The sequence below is a fragment of the Lissotriton helveticus genome, chromosome 5_1 (genome assembly GCF_964261635.1).
Source record: "Lissotriton helveticus chromosome 5_1, aLisHel1.1, whole genome shotgun sequence".
Classification (NCBI taxonomy): domain Eukaryota; kingdom Metazoa; phylum Chordata; class Amphibia; order Caudata; family Salamandridae; genus Lissotriton; species Lissotriton helveticus.
In genome coordinates, this window is record NC_136065.1 from 1,649,200,796 (window position 1) to 1,649,227,261 (window position 26,466).

Below are 26,466 nucleotides of genomic sequence, written 5' to 3' on the forward strand. Positions count from 1 at the left end.
GGAAAGTCCGAGCAATACTTTAAGATGCCTTTCACTTCTGTGTTTATCTTCTCACATTTGCCGGTGCTTCAAACAAAGCGGTCACAGGTCAGGCTATGTTCTTTTGACAAATTGCTGCTCATTATTTGAACGTGAGGATTGGGGTTTTCTTTCTCTGATAATGTAGTGAGACTTTATTACTACTCAAGGTAGCCTGATGGGCAATTTTCTTAACGTGATTTAGGGCTTATGTCGGCTTCCCTGTGTCAATTGAGATATTGTGAAATAAGTAGAACTTAACAAATAACATGCTCACTGAGTATTTGAATGCAACATTTAGTTTGTTCTCTTTTCTGTTTCATATACCGCTGCAATTTGAGAATAACACCGCTCCCAGGATATATGTTCTACTTTTATGAACATTTTCATATACTCTTCTTGTCAGGAATCATAATTTTCAGATTCTTGTTTATTTAGGCATGAATGGCCCCGCAGTCCGTACGCCATTCCCGCCCGCCCCCCCCCTCCTGTGCCCGTTCCCGCCCCCCTCCCTCCCTGTGCTCGTGGTGCTTTATTTATTAAGGAGCATTTTGTTTATACGTATTTTGTCCGCCCCCTCCCGCTGTCCGTGCGCCGTTCCCGCCCCCCCCTCCCGCTGTAAACACGCCCCCGAATCTAAGAAATTCAAGGAGTTGCCGGCCGCCATTTTTTTGGGATCCCACGACGGAAGATTAGTCACCCGGCTCACGGCAGACAATGGAGCTGCATGCATCATGGGGCAGACAGGAGCCGGCTTTGCCGCAATTTAGGAGTATATTACAGGCCCCGGGCCTGGTTCTGCCAGGCGCTGCGCAGTGAAGACCGTGACGAGGATTGCCAGCCCCAGTTTCAGTTTGTGAGTGAGAGCGAGGTCGGTCAGTGTGGTTACTAACATTAAACATGACATTACAAAATGAGCTGCAGTAATCTCACTTAAATGTTTTCATCTGCCCATATGCATGTGTATATAACCTTATAAATCGGGCCTTTCTCATCCTTACAAGCACATGACTGTCTTGCCGACTCAGGGAACTTTTGCCTGCTGTAACTACATGTGCTGATTTCAGAAGAACTACCAGAAAACTGTAGGGTTTTGTTGACGTTTTTCGGCATTATAAACACGGTTGCCGGTGCACGAGTATTAAGTACTTATGTCTGTATTTTAAACACATAATCAGACATTATGTTGTTACATTGCAAAACGTGCATTCGCCCTGTAGCTTTACAACTGTGGGCGACTGGCTGTCAGAATTACGCACTTTAGAACCCAGGGGTGTGGACCTTCACCTACGCTTTTGTGAGGATACAGGACTTGACTGCTACCGGGTTCAGGTTTACTGTTCAGTGTACGTAATGGACGGCAATGGTGACCTTTAACACTGCACAGGAAGATGAGTACTGGCGCTTGTGCACTGTCATCACATCACATCTTGTACATATGTACTACGCAGCCTTAAACGCTCAGCTTCCTGGGGAACTTTCTCCTGCTTTTACCCCACCCTTCCTAAATTCATCACATAGTGCGGTGGATGCGGTTTGAGTACTGTCGAGAGGCTGCAATAAATAAAAAATGTAATCATAACAGGTGGTTGTCACGTGACAATTATCATGATTCAAATTTTTTGATTAATTGCAGCCACGCGACAGTGCGCAAGCTGCAACCACCATCGTTGCTCTCACAAACTGCACCCCACCGCCGCGAATTGGAATTGCAGAGGAAGTAAAATATAGCTGCAGGCCAGAACTGGAATGGCAGGCAACCGGACCGGTCAGCCCACCCCGAGGTAATTGTAAGGACATTCACTGAGTGCCTCACACAGTAGGTCATGACTTGTGTGTGAACCTTTCATGCTCCTAGGAGAGGACCCGCCGCTCAGCTCTTGCAGTGAAAAGCCTGGCGTCTCTGCCATGGCTTAGGCCTGAATAGAAGTGAAAGGCTATGCATCCCAGAGACAATTGAGACCTAGTGATAAAAGGTCATGAATGAATGAACACCTCTACTAATCTAGCTCTACATTTAAAAGGCATCACAACTAGGTAGTAATCCAGCACTACTAGTTAAAGGTTCTTCCTCACTAATAACCCACCCTTGGAGGTGATTTACCATCTATCCGTATAATAAGTTAGCCTTATAAGTAAAAGGTCCTGTATTCATGTGAATGTAATTGTAATTTAAAAGGTTATTTATTCATCCAATGGCTCCATATTGCCACATTATTCCATTAAGAGGATGAAAAGTTAATATTCTCCACTATTTTCGGAGTTGTTAGTGACACACAAGGGCAGCGTCATCACCAGGCACACTATTACTGGGTAATAGTGCACTTTAGAAATATATAAATCGCTCAAATTATCCAGTCATGAAGGCTACCAATATTCTTGGCTGGATTCACGAGATAGCCACCCTGCTTGGAAGTAAAAGTATATGCATTTTCGGTTGCTGAAATGGTCATACGGGCTAATACATTCACTGTCAGTGTAGAACCTTCAAATCAAAACTTTGAATCCTGGCGAGTCTCCTGAGTCGCCTATATTCTGATGGCAATAAAAGTATTAATCACGGAGCTCGGCAATAGTAATCCACCATGTTGTAAGAGCTTAGAGATGGTTTAATTCATTGTGTGTGCCATAGGTAAAAGGTACTGCATCCCTGTGTCAGCCCACTACTAGATGTGAAAGTTACTGTATCCCCTGGATAACCCATCCCTTTGATGGTTCAGTAACAGAAGCAAACGGGTCCTAATCCCCACTGTTTTTTGCTTTAGTAGTGAACAGTTCTTAATCCTATGAACTACCCATGGGCGTCAGAGGCTCTGTATCTCTAGCAATAATCCAGACCTAGGCGTGAAAGGCCTGTATCCTTGTTCTAATTCAGTCACAACTGCAAAGATCATAGATGAAAATATGTAAAGGATGTTCACCCGAGAGAATCCATACCGTCATGGTGCAAGGCTCTGTGTCCTTACGGTAAACTAGCCTCAGATGAAATACCTTGTATGGTGGTAGTAACTGAGCCATAGGAGGTGAAGTCTCTGTAGTTCTATGAAAATGAAAAATGTACATTACAGGGTGTAGCACATTATATCCTGGTTGCAACACACGTCCTATAAGAGAAATATTGCATCCTGGTTTGGTTTTCATGGGCTATGCAGAGCTAGAGGTGAAGGGCTCTATCTCACTGGCTGGGGAAAGGGTTACACTCCTGGAATGCCTGCACATTCAGTCATTCTTCTGACGCACATACAAAAAACAACAACCTCTTGGGTAACAGCCTGCATCCAGTCCCTAGAGGTAATCCAGAACGTAGGATGTGCTGTAGGTGAAGATATGTGCAACTGAGCCAATCCAGCCATATAACAACAAGCATTTAAAATGCAACGGTTTCGCCTTTGGAAAAGTTAGAGCTATTAGCAATGTAAATGACAATGCCATTTATTTATCTGTTTTCAAAACCAACACATAAAAACAAATTTTGTCATTTACAATGCCAATAGCTCAAACTTTTCCAAAGGCGAAACCTTTGCATTGTAAATGCTTGTTTATATGTGAGTTTCTGTATGTTGTTTCCAAGTCATTCTTTCTAGGAGTCACACCTTGTCTTAAGTTTGCTTATTGACAAGCTTCCCTTTCCTGCTTTCATCGTATCAAGAAGACTTCATGAAAACCATTGAACCATAAACTATTGCCTCACCCCTTCCGATCGCCTGACGAACGCCTGACAAACGCCATTCTCACCCCGCCGGGCAAAGCCAAATAAGCCATGCATATTTGAAGTTCCTTTGAAAGTCAGAGCGAGGACTATGACCTCTGTTCCGACTGAGTCTGCATCCACAGAAAGGATGAAATAAGGATCTAGAAATTTCACCAAGGAGATGTGAACTTCATCCCCCTTAAAATACTTTTCCTCCCAGATGCCCCGGCTCTTAGTCAAATGAGGTTAATCTTCAAAACCCCACCCCCACTAACCATAAATATCCGACTCTCCTGCTGTCCATTCAAATGATACAAGGTATCTTGTACATAGAGAGAATGTGAGAAAAAGCAGAATCGCTTCATAGATTTGGTGACCTTGGATGGGTGGGCTGGATAAAGAAGTGAACCTGATTTCGGGAAAAGGAGTATCGTGATGGGGATGAGGAAAAGAGAACATGGACCACATTCACAAGTTAGAGAAATAAATGTAATAGGTTGAATGGTTTTAAAAAGTTAACTTTGAGCATGAATTGTGTTTTTTAAACTGCAAAGAATTAAAAAATCAATGTGGGATTGGAGGCACAATCTGAGCAGAAAGCACCATAAGCTGCTATGGTGCAACTCTTATGTTGACTAGAAACATTAATATGATGACGCTCTTCTTTTGATATGTCTTTCAGTTAAATTGTATTGTAAGTAGCTGATACAGCACTGTTTGCAGCTCCTCAGTATATGGTTATCCCGTGACCACAATGTTTTCATCATATTTATTATTCTACAAATGTATTTTTAAATGCACTGATGTGGTGTTTGCATGCTATGCAAGACGGCACATCATGGAATGTTTATAAGGAGCATCGAATAGGATTGTGATATTTGCACCTGGAAGAGTCGGACACGCAGATCCTGAAAAGAAGTAAAGACTCTCTAGCAAGGGCTGTCTTTACCCTGAGTTTAATCTTTACTTTTAGTGAAATGGTTTATGAAAAACCAGTAAGCTGCTCCAGGTGAGGCTCGAACTCACAACCTCAGCATGCCTCAATGCAAGTACTGCTGTATAAGTACCGCACGCTAACCGATTGCGCCACTGGAGTTCACTGTTCTCATATCACCCCAGTTGAGCCATCTAGAGCTGACCAAGTAGATACTGACACTGCTCCCTTATTCACTGTGCAAGATAGACTCACAAGCTAGCATGTTATCATGACTATTAAAAACTACAGTCCTAATGGAACAGATTTGATAATTCTGCTATATCATGTGCTCTGTCTATTGAACACCACATACATTTGCCAGATCTGACACAGTCTAGGAGAAACTTATGATTATTTGTAAATAGCACATAGTAAGAATTTCCTAAAAAATGAAACATAGTCACCTAAGGCAGACGAGGTGGCCGAGTGGTTAAGGTGATGGACTGCTAATCCATTGTGCTCTGCACGCGTGGGTTCGAATCCCACCTTCGTCGCAACGCCATCAGACACTCTTTTGAAGGTGGGCATGTCTCGTAGTACAATTACACTCTCTTTCAAGACACAGCCATAATCCACTAGAAGGGCCCAACTGACTATTCCATTTTGGCAATGATGTCAAATAAAGGGAAGTGTTTTGTGCTTAATTGAAATTAGATCTTTCATGAAGTGTCCAGAGGATTGCCTTTCCCTCACTCCTGGCCTTCTAACCAGTTTGGATAGATAGACTGATAAGAAAGCAGCTCTTACTCCTAAAGTTTCAGCCATCTCAAGTGTATGACTGTTGACATATGTCTGCCCCACAGAGACAGATCACTTCAAATAAGTGAGTTCTCTATTTGTCACTGATTGCGGACATACTAACTAAGCATGGGCGCAAAATCCGTTCCGCTCGCGGATTTTTCGGATTTTCGGTAAATCCGCAATCCGCGAACTCTCGCGGATGTGGCTAAAATACGCAAATCCGCGCGCTGCGGATTTTTTGCTTGTGTTCGCACTGCTCGCGGGCCGCGGCGCGGGCAGCAACAATCTCGCACTCGCGAAATTACAAAAATTACAATTGGGGAGGGGTGAAGGAGGTGGCCCAGTCTCCAACTTCCTGTTCCTGTCCAGCAAGCTCCTCCCATTGCTTAGTCCATTTCCTGGCTACTTTGAATTCGATCTTGACTGGGAAGGATTACTTTTTGTGGATGCTGCTGGAGATTTGGCTTTGAGGCTTTTTGGATTACTTTTGGATTCGAAATTTTTATTCACAAGTAAGTTGATAAGTTGATATTTGTTTGTGGTGATTTTTGTGTGTGTTTTTCGACTTTCTGGGGTGGGGTTGGGGGCTGGCTATGTTGGTGGGAGGCCATTTTGAGGCATGATCCTGCAGGTCCTGGCCATGTGGATGGGGTCAAGCGGCCATTTTGAAGTCAGGCAGTGTGCTTTGTGCCCTAGGGGGGCTACCCAGTCTGCTCTGATTTTTTTCATTATGCCCAGGCGAAAATCGGATTTAAAAAAAAAAAATTGCCTGTGTTTGCACTGCTCGCGTCCCTAGCAGCAACAATCTCGCACTCGCGAAATTGTAAAAATTACAATTCTGCACATGAGTTGAAAACTACCAGGCTTAGTTATGGGTGCATGCATGATGCAACTGTTTTGTTGAATTTTAACATGATTCTGGCCAGGGGATGGATGGCATTGGATTGTGGTGATAATTGTATGTTTTACGACTTTTTGGGGTGGTGTTGGGGGCTTGCTATGTGGGTGGGGGCCATTTTATTGCCTGGTCCCGTGTGGGTGGGGGTCTAGGGGCCATTTTTAAGGCAGTTTGTGTGCTTTAGGCCATAGGCTTGCACCCAGTGTGCTGTTCGCGGATTTTGCTGGTTTTTCGCCACGTTCGCGTCGTGTCGCGTCGTGAAGCAACAACCTCGCACTCGCGAAATTGCAAAAATTGCAATTCTGCACCAGAAAACCACCAGCAGGCAGCATAAACCTTCTGAAACTTGATGGATGGCATTGGATTGTGGTGATTTGATTGGTGTTGTGTTTTTTGACTTTTTGGAGTAGGGGTTGGGGGCTGGCTATGTTGGTGGGGGCCATTTTGAGGCATGGTCCTGGCCATGTGGATGGGGGTCAAGCGGCCATTTTGAAGGCAGGCAGTGAGCTTTGTGCCACAGGCCTGCACCCATTTTGCCTTGCTTTCACCCATTGTGCCCAGGGGGAGTCAGTGGTACATGAAACTATAACCCTCTCTATGTGTGCTCTCTTGGATCAATGTTAAATTCCTGTTTCCCAAAAATTTAGCAATTCCTAATTTTGAAATTTCCATATTGTGTGGTGTGCACGTGTGTATTCATAAATGCCTACTTGCAAACTATTTATTGAAGCGCTACATATGCAACATATATTTACTGATGTTCCTCTGTCTTTGTTTGCTTTTAGGTGCCCAAAGTCAATAACTCCGCATCATCGTTGAGCATCAGTGCCAGGAAGAAGTCCTGCTGCGGCCTGTTGTTCCGACATCTGAAGAAGATGGCTCCAAAAAGAGGTGCCCGTAGCTCCTCTTGCAAGAAAGATGTCTCTACTAAGGAGAAGAAGAAGCAAGTGGCACCACTTACCAAGGAGACTGGTGGCTCCACCACTAAATTTTTGTGGAAAAAAGAAAGGCCCACCATGAGTGCTGCACAGGTAGCCTGTTTAGTGGTTCAATCACCAACGACCAGTGATGTTGGCTCATCGCAAGAAAGTAGCAGCACACCATCAACACAGGTTGTAACTCATCTCACAAGTACTATTCAACAACCAAAGCAGCAACAACAACTGCATGGGCTACTAGTACAAGCACAAGTACATGCGCAAGGAGCTGGCCGAGAAGGAGCTGTCCGAGAAGGAGCTGGCCGAGAAGGAGCTGGCCGAGAAGGAGAAGGCCGAGAAGGAGAAGGCCGAGAAGGAGAAGGCCGAGAAGGAGCTGGCCGAGAAGGAGAAGGCCGAGAAGGAGAAGGCCGAGAAGGAGAAGGCCGAGAAGGAGAGGTCCATGGAGAGTTGCAAGTAGAGGTCAGTGAAGAGGCCCATGTAGCGGCGCATGGAGCGGTGCAAGTGCCCACAATGGTTGTTCTTCCAGAAGTAGGGGCACAGGAGGAAATTGACTTTGGAGCCGGGGTATCATGTCAGGAAGACGAAGGCATTCCTCCTGATGATTCATTTTCTCCCAACTCCCCACCAAGGAAAAGATCAAGGAGTGTGTGTAGAAGTTCCTCTTCAAGCCCCGCTCCATCAGATGATGATCTGGATCTAGATTGGCAACCATCTCCGACGTCTGAGAGGGAGGCACACCATGAGCTGCGAAAGGTATCAAATGTTAAAAGGAAGGGCCCCGGAAAGCTCATACTTATGGATCTGAACGTCGGACTTGATGAAGTGGTGCATTCTGATGTTGTTGAACAGGTTGACAGCAATGACCTAGTCATCACACACGTCATTCCTGCCACACCGGCCATGCAGCAGACAGACATTTATACCCTATCCCGACGTCATGCTGAGCGTGACCCTGGCGACGTGGCACTGGTAGCACCACCAACGCAGTCAAGTAGTACAACAAGTTCAACAAAACCTACAGCTCCCATATTTTCTCCCCAGAGGGGGACTCCATCCAGCTCGACTCCCTCAAGTAGGGTTGCTGCAATAATTGCATTACCCAGTAGATGTCTGCAAGGCTCATCCACCACTGCTTCATCTGGCATTGGCAGTATCATCTCGTGCGGCAAAACCAGAAGTTTCCAGTCCCCAGTTTGGAACTTTTTTAGTGTCCATGCAAAGTATGATAACATAGCCGTTTGTTGCATTTGTAAGACTAGAGTTAGCCGTGGTAAGACTGGTACCAACTATGGAACCGGAGGCCAGATAGGTCATCTTCAAAGAAGGCACGCTGTCGAATGGTTTGCGCACCTAGCAAACATCAAGGGAAAGCAATCCCAAAGGGCAAGTGGCCAAAATATACCCATACTAGGTGTTTCATCTGAAGATGACGGTGAGGTAGAAGAAGCGTCAGACATTTGTCCGGTTGCACCCAGTACCCCTGGCAGCACCACACCCTCCGGAACACATAGGAGGCACACTGAGAGTCTGGGAGACACACCAATGCGGAAAATGTCAACACTGAGCAGAAGTGGGTCGAAGAAGGCATCAGCATCATCCAGTAAATTTGTCCAGCGCACCATTTCAGCCATGTTCTCCTCAGATGCGCAATTTCAACGCAACCACCCAACTGTACGCCTGTATAACACTAAGCTGGCTAAAATGCTAGCGGTGTACCTTCTCCCTTTTTCGTTTGTCGAAGGTGTGGGTTTTCTTGAACTCGTGGCAACACTGGCCCCTAAATGGAAGGTTCCTAGCCGGTTCTATTTTGCCAGGGTTGCTGTTCCAGCACTACATAAAGAGGTGCTTGAGTTGGTTGGGGCAGCTTTGCAGAAGAGTGCTGTTCACACTATACACCTGACAACAGACATGTGGACCAGTTGCCAAGCCCTTGATTACATGTGCATCACTGCACACTGGGTCTCTTTTTCAGGGGTTACAAAACAGATAAATGCAGGTGGTGACTTGGTCGAGATTTTTAAGGGTGCTCGTAAACATGCAACATTAGCCATGTTTGGCATGGAGAAAAGTCATACTGCAGCCAACATTTTGGATGACTTTAACAAAAAGGTCTCGCAATGGCTGCCCCCAAGAAATTGCAAGGTTGGTTATGTTTCTACTGATAATGGCAGCAATGTAGTTAGGGCCATGGAGGACGGTTACTATTTCAGAGTGCCGTGTTTGGCGCACTGTATGAACCTTGTCGTGCAAAAGTTCTTGAAAAAAGAACTTGCAGTCGACAAAATACTGACCATCTGCAGAAGAATATGCACACATTTCAACCATTCTTTTAAGGCCCGGAAGGAGCTGAGGCGCCAGCAAAATGTACGTAGAATGCCAGTGAAAGCACTTATCCAGGAGGTGGCAACACGTTGGAACTCAACCTTCTACATGCTTGAGCGTCTGCATGAGCTGTTTCCAGTAGTCAATGAGTATTTCTACAACCTGGGTGGTGATACGACAGAAATGATGCTAGCGGTGGAGCAATGGCAGCTAGTTAAAAGCCTGACAGACATGCTTCGTCCTTTTGAGGTCTTCACGCGTGACGTCAGCAGGGAGGACTGTTCTTTGAGCAAAGCTATCCCATTGTTGCTGAAGCTCGAGCACCAAGTCAAGGTGGTGTCTTCAGAATTAAAAGATGCTGGAAAGAATGAAGCATATGAGTTGGCGCAGAGATTATTACAACGCCTAGTTAGCAATAAACGGCTTGTAAATATCAAGAAACAACAGCACTACATTTGTGCTACTATTCTGGATCCACGTTACAAAAAGCCATTGTTTGTCAAAGTAATAATTCCTTTTGAAACATCAGATGTTACAGAGTACAAAGGTTGGCTAGCTCAGTCAGCCATTCGTTTTGAAAGAGAGCGGAAGGAAACTGTAGGAGAAGACAGTACTACTAGTGAATCAGCAGGCCATCAGGCATCCCAAAAAAACACTTCTGCATCTGTGCCAGGCTGTGGCAGAAGTGAGTGACTTTTCCTCTGAGCCGTTAACCACACCAGCAACCGTATCATCTGCACCAGGCCCAGGCGATATGTCTGAAGCGGATTGGCTAAGTGAGCTAGGGTTTCCTTGTCCCAGAAAGGACACAGAAGTGCAAAGTACAGGAATCCGGGAGGACATTCTTTCAATGGTGCAGGCCTATCTGGATGACTCAACAGCGGTCAATATTACTGAGGACCCATTGGCGTATTGGCATGGGAAAAGAAACATATGGCGAGAGCTCACCAACCTGGCTATCAATTACTTGTCTTGCCCACTCGCAAGCGTGTCTTCAGAACGTGTTTTTAGTTCTGCTGGTGGCATTGTGACTTGCAAAAGGTCCCACCTCTTGCCCGCAAATGTGGAGCGGCTCACCATGATAAAGATGAACCAGCACTTCATACCACCAGATTACAAAGTACGAGAATGCACGCAGGAAGAAGACGAGGACACCGACCTACCTGAGGAAAGTTCTCCTCAGTTACCAGAAGTACTACCGACTCAATTTGCAGAGTTTGAGGACGAGCTCTGCTTCCCTGACAGCGAGTTCTGAAAATGAGTCAATGATTCATTAACTTTAACATTAGTCCTTATTCACTTTTATTCCTGTGTGTCTGTCTTTCTTTTTTTAGCAAGTGCTTCATCACATTCACAACAAAACTGTAATCACCCAATCAAACAACAAGCTCATCAACAGAACTGTCTTGATTTTGATGCCGCAGCATTCCTCAGGTTCACAACAGTTAGTTGACAAGAACTCAGTCCTGGTCGTCTATCCTCCTCCTCCAGACTCACCCTATCCATTTCCCGTAATGCTGATGCCTGGATTCTGCACAATGAAGAAACTTACATTGACGAGTCCCCTAAAGAGGGACTGTCTGGAAGTAGTGAGTCCTCATTTAAATACATTTTGCTAAGTGTGACTTTTTTGCGTTTGGGTTTAGGGGTCTTGGCTGGGCCATTGCTGGCAAGGTCTATTAAGGGATGAAATTGGTTAGGCATTTACTTTGGAAAACATTTGGCCTATTACACGTGAACGTTTAGGCGTTATTATTGCTCGCTTGCCTGTCTATGGGGTGCTGTCTGTGGGTCTTCTAGGATTTTGGGGTCTGTGAGCACCGCTGCCATATTTCTAATGTTGATTGCTTTTGTTTTGCAGAAAATCCACGCCGGGAAACTCCAGTTGGGGCCCTGCTGCAGAACGCTTTAGGACACTGTGAATTCCAGGTGGAGCCAGCCCTCAAACACAAATTACAGGTAAGATAAGCGTTTGGATGGGAGGTAGTATAATGGAGTATTAGGAGAGGCGAGAGAGTGACAGTGGTACTAGTAGTAAAGTCCTAGGACTCCTCAATTAACAAACTCTGTGACAGGCATTTACTTTGGAAAACATTTGGCCTATTACACGTGAACGTTTAGGCGTTATTATTGCTCGCTTGCCTGTCTTAGGGGTGCTGTCTGTGGGGCTTCTAGGATTTTGGGGTCTGTGAGCACCGCTGCCATATTTCTAATGTTGATTGCTTTTGTTTTGCAGAAAATCCACGCCGGGAAACTCCAGTTGGGGCCCTGCTGCAGAACGCTTTAGGACACTGTGAATTTCAGGTGGAGCCAGCCCTCAAACACAAATTACAGGTAAGATAAGCGTTTGGATGGGAGGTAGTATAATGGAGTATTAGGAGAGGCGAGAGAGTGACAGTGGTACTAGTAATAAAGTCCTAGAACTCCTCAATTAACAAACTCTGTGACAGGCATTTACTTTGGAAAACATTTGGCCTATTACACGTGAACGTTTAGGCGTTATTATTGCTCGCTTGCCTGTCTTAGGGGTGCTGTCTGTGGGGCTTCTAGGATTTTGGTGTCTGTGAGCACCGCTGCCATATTTCTAATGTTGATTGCTTTTGTTTTGCAGAAAATCCACGCCGGGAAACTCCAGTTGGGGCCCTGCTGCAGAACGCTTTAGGACACTGTGAATTCCAGGTGGAGCCAGCCCTCAAACACAAATTACAGGTAAGATAAGCGTTTGGATGGGAGGTAGTATAATGGAGTATTAGGAGAGGCGAGAGAGTGACAGTGGTACTAGTAGTAAAGTCCTAGGACTCCTCAATTAACAAACTCTGTGACAGGCATTTACTTTGGAAAACATTTGGCCAATTACACGTGAACCAACACGATGACAGAGTTCAGTAAAACGAACTTACTGCAAAACCACCACCCACCAGGCTCAAAAGTAGTACAAAAAAAGATATGCTCAGATAAAGTTTGAAAAAGTATATTTTTATATCCCTAACAAAATAATCTCCCGCAAGACCCTCCCTAACCCCAACAAATAAATAGTCCCTCAAAAGTCCCCAAAAAACCCAACTCCCAATTCCCACCCCCCAAAAGTCTCTAAAAAAGGGGCAAGGGACACTCTAGGGATGCATGGTGTTGTTAACTTTGGCCTCCAGGGCATCATGCCTTAGGGCCAGGGCATCGTATTGCTCCCGGAGGGTGGCGTGATCTAAACGGAGGCCCTCCACCAAATTCTGGTACTCTTTCCATTTCCGGACCTCCGCCTCCAGGTCCGACACTCTGCGGATTGCTCGGCGCAAGCGAGCCTTTACACTGCTGTGAGGTGCAGCCTTTGCTGCTCGGCGGTGGCGTCTGCCAGCACGGCTCCGTTTGGCTGGAGCACTGCGCTGACCGGCAGAACGTGGGGTCACGGAGGAGGATGCAGATGTCAGATTCGAAGTACTGGACTGCGTGTCATCCCCCTCCAGTTCCACCAGCCGCCGATATTGGGCAACAGTTGCTTCCAGCCTCCGTTGCCGGGCCAGTACAGCCTGCATACTCCTTGTTGGTTTTGTTTTAGTATGCCCAACTATATGAAGAAAGAAAGACATAATCTGTAACCAATGCTCTTTAAGAATATGATTAACAGAAAATGATTCAGCAGGAAGTTGTGTCACAGTACAACTAGCAACTAGCCAGCGCAGTACAAAAGAAACTATTCAGGCCAATATCATGGGCGTCTGCAGGGATGGGCAAGAGAGGGCGCGATTGCCCCCCCCTGGATCGCAGGTCCATCCAGTGCTGGCCCAGTGACAAATTACAATATGGTAATTACAGCAGGCTGGGACCAACAGACAGATAGAGGCAGAGACAGAGAGAGAGGAAGACAGAAGGAGAGAGAGAGAGAGGGAGGGAGCCAGAGGGTGACAGAGGGAGGATGAGGGAGGGAGACAGAGAGAGAGGGAGGGGGAGAGAGAAAGAAAGATGTGTGTAATGTGTATGCCAGGTCTGGTGGCTCAGTGGACGAAGGCATCCGCTGCAGGGGCATGATTTCAATTTCATGGTCATATTTTTTCTTGTTGCTCTAGATCCACCCCCCTCCCCCACTGACCCTGCCCCCTTCGGTGCGGCCCTTGGCCACAAACCACACTATCAATCATGTCAGGAGTAGGACTCAGGAGATGGTGATGATGTTGCACCCCCCCCTGGAAACATTTCATAGTATGTTCGTAGTTCATCCAGTGACCGTCTACTCTCTGTAGATACACATCATATGCTATCTAAGAGTCAGATAGTACCATGATCCAGCTTACCTGTACCCGCCACCACCACTGTCTCCTTCCTCACAGTCTGTACTTCTTGGTCCTCTTGCGCCGCCTCCTCCCCAGAGTGGTCCTCGGACTCGGAGTCGATCACTATTACCACATCCGAGCTGGCCCCGCCACCAGATGATGCGTCACTGAAACCCTGCGCCTGCATGAAGCAGACTTACGGCTTGACGCAGCATTGCTGGAGCTGCGCCATCGTTGCAACGCAACTCCATCAATGAGCCGCCTTTACGGCACCGATGCGTAACGCTTCGGTGACGTTTTGGGACCATGGTGTGCCGCATTGCAGGGATGCGCAGGTAATTGCTAATCTGACACTTAGGGGCATACTTACAAGTTCTGAGCTGGACACCTCCAGATGTGCACCAGAACAAATGCGTAACGCAAAACTAACCTTGCTTCACGGCAGATGCGCCGCAATTACAATGCGGCAAACCCTGGCGCAAGGGTAGGCAGATGCGTGACGCATCTCGTGACGAAAGAGGGGCGCATCTCTAGAGTCGCGTCGCAGGCGCGATGCAACTATAGCAATGCTCAGGGCTGCCCAATACTCAACATACCGCATCAGTCCTTACGCCTGCTTCAAGCAAGCAGGCATAAAGAATTGACGTAGCAGCGTCGCGGAAGTGCCTGCGTTAAATCTTGTAGATTTCACGCAGGCACTTTTGCGAGGCGCACAGCTGCCTGACCGCCACCCCCCACCCCCCACACCCCCCTGCCAGGGAACGCACCCATTGTGGCGCAGGCCCAGGCCTTAACGTGGCGCATCTCCTTAGATGCATCTCGTTGTACATGACTCGCATGGATTCGCCACGTTTACGTCGCTGTGCGTCAGGTAAGGCAGCGTAAACGTGGCGCAAGGGGCTTGTAAATCTGCCCCTTTGTGTCTAGCATTACGCAGTTCTGTAAAGTACACTCATACATTACTCTGCCCAATTAAATGAACACAAAATAGAAAACAAATAAGCAGTGGCACCGCCACAGAGAAGGAGAACAGTGCACCTGAAATGCACAGAAGATTTTGAAATATTAATTTACCTCTCCTATCAATGTAATCAGCAGCATTATTGCTGTTTGTAAAAAAGTTAAAGCAAACATTTGCAATATAACACAGTCACACAGAGCAGGAGATAAAACAGAGTAGTGAGTGATGAACAAATTGCTACTACTACTCACCAAGCCCGGGGACCTCCACTCCCAGCAGGTCTAGCAGGTCGCGCTCCCGGTCCAGGATATCGGTCCAGCGGTGGGTCACTTGATTGTAGGTGCGCTGGACCCCCGTGATGTCAAAAAGGGCCCGGCACACCTGCCCCCACCGCTTCCGTCGCTCCTGGCTGTTGGTATAACCAGCAGCGATCCTGCCGCCTGCCGCGATGGTCCTGGGGAGACGGCGCTGCACATAAAAAACGAGTGAGCCCACCTCCTCAGGGCTGAAGATCTCCCTGGGCACCACCATTTCCGCCCTCAAACGGCCACACGGGAGCCGGGCACGGGCTGCGGTGCCCGTCTTGGGCAGCTTGACAGCTGTCTTCACCATGTTCTGGGCAGGTGTTAGCAGTAAGGAGACAAAATGAAAAAGAATAAGAGTAGGGAAGAAGGAAATAAAAGTTTAAAAAAGTAGTTGAAAAGTAAACAAAAGTAGCCTAAAACACAAAAATATAGACCTAGAATACTAGAGGGATAGAAAAAAAGTTAAATAGATCAAAAAAATATTAAAACAAGCAAAGGATGGCAGAGATATACAGAGGATAGAAACACCATGCCCAGACACATAGGAATGAATGAAAAACAAGATGGCGGCCCGAACACGTGCGTGTAAGTAAGTTCGCACGCGATTTCTCTCGCGAACTCGTGCAAACTTGCATTCGCAAGGCACTCATTGCGCGAGATTACACATAGCGGGCGGAAACGGAAATACGTCACGCAAACAAAATGGCGGCGCCCATACTCAACCTTGGGATACCTCGCACGAGTTCGCGGCTTCCACGGTCGATTTCGCACGACGCCGCGCCTCGCGAATAGGGCGAAATTACCGGAAAACGAGTTTTGCAAAAGCAAAACCAACGAGCAGGTGCAAAAGTTCGAGCTCATCATTTGTAACCATTTACCTGTAGTGCTTCCTGAAGGGGCCCTCCAGAATCCGGTTGCCTACTTGCAACTATTGTGTGACCCTGCTCTGACAGTCACAGAATAGTTACAAGTATGCCATTGCATCCTGTTATTGCAACAAAAAGGAAAGGGAGCAGACAAGCAGGTGCCAGCCTTCATTAATGTCAGTTGGGGCAGGGCAGGTGTTGTTGTTTGCAAAACTTAAGGCACTTGGCAGGTGTGCTTGGCTTTGCCACAATAATGTACACTCACTGGTCAATCAGAGGGTGCTGTGATGACACCGAGGGTGGCATGGGTGTGCCAGAGGGTGGCATGGGTGACCAAAGAGAGTGCCAGTGGTGACAGAGGGTGGCAGTGATGAAGAAAGCCTTGCAAACAGGCTGGGCACGTAGAAACAACAAGTTCGCAAAACTGGCGACCCGACAAGTAAGTTCGCAATTTGCGAAATTGTACAAAACCCTCGCGAACTTGCAGAAACCCGTGCGAACACACACCCCAAAAAAAAATACGCAAATCCGTGAGAATTCGCGGATTTTGCGTGTTGTCGCAATCCGCAAATACGCAAATCCGCAAATTCGCGGATTGCGAATCCGCAAAATCCGCCCATGCTTAATACTAACTAGAGCTATCAGTATGGTCATAAATGTGAATACTCTTATGTTCTCAAATAAAAATGGAGTTTTTCCTACTTCCAAGAAAAGTGTCTTAAGCATGCTCTTCAATTTGTGCACGCATGTAGACATTCAAATGCAACAGCATTTCCATACAGAGTCTCAAAATCATACATATCTTCATACCGCAGTAAGAATACATGAAGCGATTTACATACTGCAGGCTGGCTGGCCTTGTAGCTCAGTGGCAGAGCACTGGTCTTGTAAACCAGTGGTCATGAGTTCAAGCCTCATCAGGGCCTTTTTATATGTGAGTTTCTGTATGTTGTTTCCAAGTCATTCTTTCTAGGAGTCACACCTTGTCTTAAGTTTGCTTATTGACAAGCTTCCCTTTCCTGCTTTCATCGTATCAAGAAGACTTCATGAACACCATTGAACCATAAACTTGCCTCACCCCTTCCGATCGCCTGACAAACGCCTGACAAACGCCATTCTCACCCCGCCGGGCAAAGCCAAATAAGCCATGCATATTTGAAGTTCCTTTGAAAGTCAGAGTGAGGACTATGACCTCTGTTCCCTGTTCCGACTGAGTCTGCATCCACAGAAAGGATGAAATAAGGATCTAGAAATTTCACCAAGGAGATGTGAACTTCATCCCCCTTAAAATACTTTTCCTCCCAGATGCCCCGGCTCTTAGTCAAATGAGGTTAATCTTCAAAACCCCACCCCCACTAACCATAAACATCCGACTCTCCTGCTGTCCATTCAAATGATACAAGGGATCTTGAACAGAGAGAGAATGTGAGAAAAAGCAGAATCGCTTCATAGATTTTGTGACCTTGGAAGGGTCGGCTGGATAAAAAAGTGAACCTGATTTCGGGAAAAGGAGTATCGTGATGGGGATGAGGAAAAGAGAACATGGACCACATTCACAAGTTAGAGAAATAAATGTAATAGGTTGAATGGTTTTAAAAAGTTAACTTTGAGCATGAATTGTGTTTTTTAAACTGCAAAGAATTAAAAAATCAATGTGGGATTGGAGGCACAATCTGAGCAGAAAGCACCATAAGCTGCAACTCTTATGTTGACTAGAAACATTAATATGATGACGCTCTTCTTTTGATATGTCTTTCAGTTAAATTGTATTGTAAGTAGCTGATACAGCACTGTTTGCAGCTCCTCAGTATATGGTTATCCCGTGACAACAATGTTTTCATCATATTTATTATTCTACAAATGTATTTTTAAATGCACTGATGTGGTGTTTGCATGCTATGCAAGACAGCACATCATGGAATGTTTATAAGGAGCATCGAATAGGACTGTGATATTTGCACCTGGAAGAGTCGGACACGCAGATCCTGAAAAGAAGTAAAGACTTTCTAGCAAGGGCCGTCTTTACCCTGAGTTTAATCTTTACTTTTAGTGAAATGGTTTATGAAAAACCAGTAAGCTGCTCCAGGTGAGGCTCGAACTCACAACCTTGGCATGCCTCATTCAAGTACTGCTGTATAAGTACCGCGTGCTAACCGATTGCGCCACTGGATTTCACTGTTCTCATATCTCCCCAGTTGAGCCATCTAGAGCTGACCAAGTAGATACTGGCACTGCTCCCTTATTCACTGTGCAAGATCGACTCACATGCTAGCATGTTATCATGACTATTAAAAACTACAGTCCTAATGGAACAGATTTGATAATTCTGCTATATCATGTGCTCTGTCTATTGAACACCACATACATTTGCCAGTTCTGACACAGTCTAGGAGAAACTTATGATTATTTGTAATTAGCACATAGTAAGAATTTCCTAAAAAATGAAACATAGTCATCTAAGGCAGACGAGGTGGCCGAGTGGTTAAGGCGATGGACTGCTAATCCATTGTGCTCTGCACGCGTGGGTTCGAATCCCGCCTTCGTCGGAACGCCATCAGACACTCTTTTGAAGGTGGGCATGTCTCGTAGTACAATTACACTCTCTTTCAAGACACAGCCATAATCCACTAGAAGGGCCCAACTGACTATTCCATTTTGGCAATTATGTCAAATTAAGGGAAGTGTTTTGTGCTTAATTGAAATTAGATCTTTCATGAAGTGTCCAGAGGATTGTCTTTCCCTCACTCCTGGCCTTCTAACCAGTTTGGATAGATAGACTGATAAGAAAGCAGCTCTTACTCCTAAAGTTTCAGCCATCTCAAGTGTATGACTGTTGACATATGTCTGCCCCACAGAGACAGATCACTTCTAATAAGTGAGTTCTCTATCTGTCACTGATTGCGGACATACTAACTAGAGCTATCAGTATGGTCATAAATGTGAATACTCTTATGTTCTCAAATAAAAATGGAGTTTTTCCTACTTCCAAGAAAAGTGTCTTAAGCATGCTCTTCAATTTGTGCACGCATGTAGACATTCAAATGCAACTGCATTTCCATACAGAGTCTCAAAATCATACATATCTTCATACCGCAGTAAGAATACATGAAGCGATTTACATAATGCAGGCAGGCTGGCCTTCTAGCTCAGTGGCAGAGCACTGGTCTTGTAAACCAGGGGTCATGAGTTCAAGCCTCATCAGGGCCTTTTTATATGTGAGTTTCTGTATGTTGTTTCCAAGTCATTCTTTCTAGGATTCACACATTGTCTTAAGTTTGCTTATTGACAAGCTTCCCTTTCCTGCTTTCATCGTATCAAGAAGACTTCATGAAAACCATTGAAACATAAACTATTGCCTCACCCCTTCCGATCGCCTGACAAACGCCATTCTCACCCCGCCGGGCAAGCCCCGCCGGGCAAAGCCAAATAAGCCATGCATATTTGAAGTTTCTTTGAAAGTCAGAGCGAGGACTATAACCTCTGTTCCGACTGAGTCTGCATCCACAGAAAGGATGAAATAAGGATCTAGAAATTTCACCAAGGAGATGTGAACTTCATCCCCCTTAAAATACTTTTCTTCCCAGATGCCCCGGCTCTTAGTCAAATGAGTTTAATCTTCAAAACCCCACCCCCACTAACCATAAATATCCGACTCTCCTGCTGTCCATTCAAATGATACAAGGTATCTTGTACATAGAGAGAATGTGAGAAAAAGCAGAATCGCTTCATAGATTTGGTGACCTTGGATGGGTGGGCTGGATAAAGAAGTGAACCTGATTTCGGGAAAAGGAGTATCGTGATGGGGATAAGGAAAAGAGAACATGGACCACATTCACAAGTTAGAGAAATAAATGTAATAGGTTGAATGGTTTTAAAAAGTTAACTTTGAGCATGAATTGTGTTTTTTAAACTGCAAAGAATTAAAAAATCAATGTGGGATTGGAGGCACAATCTGAGCAGAAAGCACCATAAGCTGCTATGGTGCAACTCTTATGTTGACTAGAAACATTAATATGATGACGCTCTTCTTTTGATATGTCTTTTAGTTAAATTGTATTGTAAGTAGCTGATACAGCACTGTTTGCAGCTCCTCAGTATATGGTTATCCCGTGACAACAATGTTTTCATCATATTTATTATTCTACAAATGTATTTTTAAATGCACTGATGTGGTGTTTGCATGCTATGCAAGACGGCACATCATGGAATGTTTACAAGGAGCATCGAATAGGATTGTGATATTTGCACCTGGAAGAGTCGGACACGCAGATCCTGAAAAGAAGTAAAGACTCTCTAGCAAGGGCCGTCTTTACCCTGAGTTTAATCTTTACTTTTAGTGAAATGGTTTATGAAAAACCAGTAAGCTGCTCCAGGTGAGGCTCGAACTCACAACCTCGGCATGCCTCAATGCAAGTACTGCTGTATAAGTACCGCGCGCTAACCGACTGCGCCACTGGAGCTCACTGTTCTCATATCTCCCCAGTTGAGCCATCTAGAGCTGACCAAGTAGATACTGGCACTGCTCCCTTATTCACTGTGCAAGATCGACTCACATGCTAGCATGTTATCATGACTATTAAAAACTACAGTCCTAATGGAACAGATTTTATAATTCTGCTATATCATGTGCTCTGTCTATTGAACACCGAATACATTTGCCAGTTCTGACACAGTCTAGGAGAAACTTATGATTATTTGTAATTAGCACATAGTAAGAATTTCCTAAAAAATGAAACATAGTCACCTAAGGCAGACGAGGTGGCCGAGTGGTTAAGGCGATGGACTGCTAATCCATTGTGCTCTGCACGCGTGGGTTCGAATCCCACCTTCGTCGGACGCCAACAGACACTCTTTTGAAGGTGGGCATGTCTCGTAGTACAATTACACTCTCTTTCAAGACACAGCCATAATCCACTAGAAGGGCCCAACTGACTATTCCATTTTGGCAATTATGTCAAATTAAGGGAAGTGTTTTGTGCTTAATTGAAATTAGATCTTTCATGAAGTGTCCAGAGGATTGCCTTTCCCTCACTCCTGGCCTTCTAACCAGTTTGGATAGATTTTCTGATAAGAAAGCAGCTCTTACTCCTAAAGTTTCAGCCATCTCAAGTGTATGACTGTTGACATATGTCTGCCCCACAGAGACAGATCACTTCTAATAAGTGAGTTCTCTATCTGTCACTGATTGCGGACATACTAACTAGAGCTATCAGTATGGTCATAAATGTGAATACTCGTATGTTCTCAAATAAAAATGGAGTTTTTCCTACTTCCAAGAAAAGTGTCTTAAGCATGCTCTTCAATTTGTGCACGCATGTAGACATTCAAATGCAACTGCATTTCCATACAGAGTCTCAAAATCATAGATATCTTCATACCGCAGTAAGAATACATGAAGCGATTTACATACTCTAGGCAGGCTGGCCTTGTAGCTCAGTGGCAGAGCACTGGTCTTGTAAACCAGGGGTCATGAGTTCAAGCCTCATCAGGGCCTTTTTATATGTGAGTTTCTGTATGTTGTTTCCAAGTCATTCTTTCTAGGAGTCACACCTTGTCTTAAGTTTGCTTATTGACAAGCTTCCCTTTCCTGCTTTCATCGTATCAAGAAGACTTCATGAAAACCATTGAACCATAAACTATTGCCTCACCCCTTCCGATCGCCTGACGAACGCCTGACAAACGCAATTCTCACCCCACCGAGCAAAGCCAAATAAGCCATGCATATTTGAAGTTCCTTTGAAAGTCAGAGCGAGGACTATGACCTCTGTTCCGACTGAGTCTGCATCCACAGAAAGGATGAAATAAGGATCTAGAAATTTCACCAAGGAGATGTGAACTTCATTCCCCTTAAAATACTTTTCCTCCCAGATGCCCCGGCTCTTAGTCAAATTAGGTTAATCTTCAAAACCCCACCCCCACTAACCATAAATATCCGACTCTCCTGCTGTCCATTCAAATGATACAACGTATCTTGTACATTGAGAGAATGTGAGAAAAAGCACAATCGCTTCATAGATTTGGTGACCTTGGAAGGGTCGGCTGGATAAAGAAGTGAACCTGATTTCGGGAAAAGGAGTATCGTGATGGGGATGAGGAAAAGAGAACATGGACCACATTCACAAGTTAGAGAAATAAATGTAATAGGTTGAATGGTTCTAAAAAGTTAACTTTGAGCATGAATTGTGTTTTTTAAACTGCAAAGAATTAAAAAATCAATGTGGGATTGGAGGCACAATCTGAGCAGAAAGCACCATAAGCTGCTATGGTGCAACTCTTATGTTGACTAGAAACATTAATGTGATGACGCTCTTCTTTTGATATGTCTTTCAGTTAAATTGTATTGTAAGTAGCTGATACAGCACTGTTTGCAGCTCCTCAGTATATGGTTATCCCGTGACAACAATGTTTTCATCATATTTATTATTCTACAAATGTTTTTTTAAATGCACTGATGTGGTGTTTGCATGCTATGCAAGACGGCACATCATGGAATGTTTATAAGGAGCATCGAATAGGATTGTGATATTTGCACCTGGAAGAGTCGGACACGCAGATCCTGAAAAGAAGTAAAGACTTTCTAGCAAGGGCCGTCTTTACCCTGAGTTTAATCTTTACTTTTAGTGAAATGGTTTATGAAAAACCAGTAAGCTGCTCCAGGTGAGGCTCGAACTCACAACCTCGGCATGCCTCATGCAAGTACTGCTGTATAAGTACCACGCGCTAACCGATTGCGCCACTGGATTTCACTGTTCTCATATCTCCCCAGTTGAGCCATCTAGAGCTGACCAAGTAGATACTGGCACTGCTCCCTTATTCACTGTGCAAGATCGACTCACATGCTAGCATGTTATCATGACTATTAAAAACTACAGTCCTAATGGAACAGATTTGATAATTCTGCTATATGATGTGCTCTGTCTATTGAACACCACATACATTTGCCAGTTCTGACACAGTCTAGGAGAAACTTATGATTATTTGTAATTAGCACATAGTAAGAATTTCCTAAAAAATGAAACATAGTCACCTAAGGCAGACGAGGTGGCCGAGTGGTTAAGGCGATGGGCTGCTAATCCATTGTGCTCTGCACGCGTGGGTTCGAATCCCGCCTTCGTCGGAACGCCATCAGACACTCTTTTGAAGGTGGGCATGTCTCGTAGTACAATTACGCTCTCTTTCAAGACACAGCCATAATCCACTAGAAGGGCCCAACTGACTATTCCATTTTGGCAATTATGTCAAATTAAGGGAAGTGTTTTGTGCTTAATTGAAATTAGATCTTTCATGAAGTGTCCAGAGGATTGTCTTTCCCTCACTCCTGGCCTTCTAACCAGTTTGGATAGATAGACTGATAAGAAAGCAGCTCTTACTCCTAAAGTTTCAGCCATCTCAAGTGTACGACTGTTGACATATGTCTGCCCCACAGAGACAGATCACTTCTAATAAGTGAGTTCTCTATCTGTCACTGATTGCGGACATACTAACTAGAGCTATCAGTATGGTCATAAATGTGAATACTCTTATGTTCTCAAATAAAAATGGAGTTTTTCCTACTTCCAAGAAAAGTGTCTTAAGCATGCTCTTCAATTTGTGCACGCATGTAGACATTCAAATGCAACTGCATTTCCATACAGAGTCTCAAAATCATACATATCTTCATACCGCAGTAAGAATACATGAAGCGATTTACATACTGCAAGCAGGCTGGCCTTCTAGCTCAGTGGCAGAGCACTGGTCTTGTAAACCAGGGCTCATGAGTTCAAGCCTCATCAGGGCCTTTTTATATGTGAGTTTCTGTATGTTGTTTCCAAGTCATTCTTTCTAGGATTCACACATTGTCTTAAGTTTGCTTATTGACAAGCTTCCCTTTCCTGCATTCATCGTATCAAGAAGACTTCATGAAAACCATTGAACCATAAACTATTGCCTCACCCCTTCCGATCGCCTGACGAACACCTGACAAACGCCATTCTCACCACGCCGGGCAAAGCCAAATAAGCCATGCATATTTGAAGTTCCTTTGAAATTCAGAGCGAGGACTATGACCTCTGTTCCGACTGAGTCTGCATCCACAGAAAGGATGAAATAAGGATCTAGAAATTTCACCAAGGAGATGTGAACTTTATCCCCCTTAAAATACTTTTCCTCCCAGATGCCCCGGCTCTTAGTCAAATGAGGTTAATCTTCAAAACCCCACCCCCACTAACCATAAATATCCGACTCTCCTGCTGTCCATTCAAATGATACAAGGTATCTTGTACATAGAGAGAATGTGAGAAAAAGCAGAATCGCTTCATAGATTTGGTGACCTTGGAAGGGTCGGCTGGATAAAGAAGTGAACCTGAATTCGGGAAAAGGAGTATCGTGATGGGGATGAGGAAAAGAGAACATGGACCACATTCACAAGTTAGAGAAATAAATGTAATAGGTTGAATGGTTTTAAAAAGTTAACTTTGAGCACGAATTGTTTTTTTTAAACTGCAAAGAATTAAAAAATCAATGTGGGATTGGAGGCACAATCTGAGCAGAAAGCACCATAAGTTGCTATGGTGCAACTCTTATGTTGACTAGAAACATTAATATGATGACGCTCTTCTTTTGATATGTCTTTCAGTTAAATTGTATTGTAAGTAGCTGATACAGCACTGTTTGCAGCTCCTCAGTATATGGTTATCCCGTGACAACAATGTTTTCATCATATTTATTATTCTACAAATGTATTTTTAAATGCACTGATGTGGTGTTTGCATGCTATGCAAGAGGGCACATCATGGAATGTTTATAAGGAGCATCGAATAGGATTGTGATATTTGCACCTGGAAGAGTCGGACACGCAGATCCTGAAAAGAAGTAAAGACTCTCTAGCAAGGGCCGTCTTTACCCTGAGTTTAATCTTTACTTTTAGTGAAATGGTTTAGGAAAAACCAGTAAGCTGCTCCAGGTGAGGCTCGAACTCACAACCTCGGCATGCCTCAATGCAAGTACTGCTGTATAAGTACCGCGCGCTAACCGATTGTGCCACTGGAGTTCACTGTTCTCATACCTCCCCAGTTGAGCCATCTAGAGCTGACCAAGTAGATACTGGCACTGCTCCCTTATTCACTGTGCAAGATCGACTCACATGCTAGCATGTTATTGCTAACGCGGGATTACTGGTTACTAATTATCTTACCAAATCCCATTTCCTGTCGACTGAATCGTTGGTACCTGTCTTGAGTAAAAGGTAATCTCGCAGTAAACAATCAATTTAAGAACTTACACCACTCTAAATGACCACTGACCAAAATTAAGTTTTAAAGATTTAATATAAAGTCAAAGATAACTGAAGATACAAACTTCTCAAAATGAGATTAAGAAGGTAGATCGGAATCACTATGAACATGAACTTTTTGAATAGTCTGAGTCTGAAGAACAAAATAATAAGTACAAGTTCGAAAACCATCAGGGTTGCTAAAATGGATACAAGTTGCAACCTCAAAGTCATTACAGAAAAGAAAATTAAGGTTAGTCTGTCCCTACACTACACTAAATGACATCCCTACTTAACAAGATCTTTACCCTCTAGATGTCAGCCGTGGTGACTTCCTAAGAAGATCACGCACTTCTCTTTGTCTCTTCTCTGATAATAGGTCTCTCCTGATCAGCCTATCTGCCTACCCATCCGCTTCCTTAGGCTCCCAAAATCATCTTCTCTGCTCTCCTCCCGGGTCACTTTCCCTAATACCAAATCACATTTCCAATAGAAACGCCCCTTGGGACGCCCCTCACGTGGTACATCTTTCCGCGGCAAACTCCATGATGGTACTCTTGAAGACCCTCGTTAAAGTTGGCCTTGGTTCCCAGGCAGCTTCTTCAGTGCGCTGATACCCCCTGAAATTCCTGGAAACTCCTACAGGCCTGCGCAAGGCGCCACTGAACAAAGTCCCTTTCATTCGAGCTGATTAGGACCCTCGCACCTGCATACAGCTCGTCCTGCAGTGGGCCTCAAATTCCAGACTTCACCATATCTTAGGCCATAAAACACTCTCAGAGCTCCATACTGGACACCTCACGACCTCTCCTCTAACGAGCACATGACGATTTAAACTACATGACATTATCTGTTCTGGCTTACTTGATTTACATGCAGCAGGTTCCTGCACTCTTAAAACGTTAACTTGATTTAAACAGCAAACATTCTTAACTAGCATACGTTTCTAAAATAACACATCTATAAAGCATATACTTTTAACCCTAAGTTCAATAGTACATTTTGAAAGAACCATGTCAACTTTATCTCACATCATTTTAGCAGCACGTTCAGGTTTGCTGTGAATTGCCCTAAGGCCTACACAAAATACTGGAATCCAAAGTTACATTTAATTCGGACATGACTCTTTTAACATGAGAGAACCATGAGGTTTTCACATATACTCCAACATTTCTACATTTAATCTCACACCGTTATAATTATGGTTACTCTACTTAACATTCTATACATTTCGC

General features: G+C 44.6%; 12 non-coding genes across 12 annotated transcripts; 8 read left to right on the forward strand and 4 right to left on the reverse strand.

Annotated features, from left to right (window-relative positions):
* Positions 1 to 4,710: 4,710 nt before the first annotated feature.
* On the reverse strand, positions 4,711 to 4,805 carry TRNAI-UAU (transfer RNA isoleucine (anticodon UAU)). The gene is made up of 2 exons: positions 4,768 to 4,805; positions 4,711 to 4,746 (listed from the first exon to the last, which is right to left on the reverse strand). It is a non-coding gene; the product is annotated as a tRNA-Ile (tRNA).
* Positions 4,806 to 5,097: 292 nt separating this feature from the next.
* Positions 5,098 to 5,179, forward strand: TRNAS-GCU (transfer RNA serine (anticodon GCU)). Its single transcript has one exon. It is a non-coding gene; the product is annotated as a tRNA-Ser (tRNA).
* Positions 5,180 to 16,835: 11,656 nt separating this feature from the next.
* On the forward strand, positions 16,836 to 16,907 carry TRNAT-UGU (transfer RNA threonine (anticodon UGU)). Its single transcript has one exon. It is a non-coding gene; the product is annotated as a tRNA-Thr (tRNA).
* Positions 16,908 to 18,445: 1,538 nt separating this feature from the next.
* TRNAS-GCU (transfer RNA serine (anticodon GCU)) lies at positions 18,446 to 18,527 on the forward strand. The gene has a single exon. It is a non-coding gene; the product is annotated as a tRNA-Ser (tRNA).
* A 589-nt stretch (positions 18,528 to 19,116) lies between these two features.
* On the forward strand, positions 19,117 to 19,188 carry TRNAT-UGU (transfer RNA threonine (anticodon UGU)). Its single transcript has one exon. It is a non-coding gene; the product is annotated as a tRNA-Thr (tRNA).
* Positions 19,189 to 20,346: 1,158 nt separating this feature from the next.
* TRNAI-UAU (transfer RNA isoleucine (anticodon UAU)) lies at positions 20,347 to 20,441 on the reverse strand. The gene is made up of 2 exons: positions 20,404 to 20,441; positions 20,347 to 20,382 (listed from the first exon to the last, which is right to left on the reverse strand). It is a non-coding gene; the product is annotated as a tRNA-Ile (tRNA).
* Positions 20,442 to 20,733: 292 nt separating this feature from the next.
* Positions 20,734 to 20,815, forward strand: TRNAS-GCU (transfer RNA serine (anticodon GCU)). Its single transcript has one exon. It is a non-coding gene; the product is annotated as a tRNA-Ser (tRNA).
* A 588-nt stretch (positions 20,816 to 21,403) lies between these two features.
* TRNAT-UGU (transfer RNA threonine (anticodon UGU)) lies at positions 21,404 to 21,475 on the forward strand. Its single transcript has one exon. It is a non-coding gene; the product is annotated as a tRNA-Thr (tRNA).
* A 1,155-nt stretch (positions 21,476 to 22,630) lies between these two features.
* On the reverse strand, positions 22,631 to 22,724 carry TRNAI-UAU (transfer RNA isoleucine (anticodon UAU)). The gene is made up of 2 exons: positions 22,687 to 22,724; positions 22,631 to 22,666 (listed from the first exon to the last, which is right to left on the reverse strand). It is a non-coding gene; the product is annotated as a tRNA-Ile (tRNA).
* A 292-nt stretch (positions 22,725 to 23,016) lies between these two features.
* On the forward strand, positions 23,017 to 23,098 carry TRNAS-GCU (transfer RNA serine (anticodon GCU)). Its single transcript has one exon. It is a non-coding gene; the product is annotated as a tRNA-Ser (tRNA).
* A 589-nt stretch (positions 23,099 to 23,687) lies between these two features.
* TRNAT-UGU (transfer RNA threonine (anticodon UGU)) lies at positions 23,688 to 23,759 on the forward strand. The gene has a single exon. It is a non-coding gene; the product is annotated as a tRNA-Thr (tRNA).
* Positions 23,760 to 24,914: 1,155 nt separating this feature from the next.
* On the reverse strand, positions 24,915 to 25,009 carry TRNAI-UAU (transfer RNA isoleucine (anticodon UAU)). Its single transcript has 2 exons — positions 24,972 to 25,009; positions 24,915 to 24,950 (listed from the first exon to the last, which is right to left on the reverse strand). It is a non-coding gene; the product is annotated as a tRNA-Ile (tRNA).
* Positions 25,010 to 26,466: the final 1,457 nt, after the last annotated feature.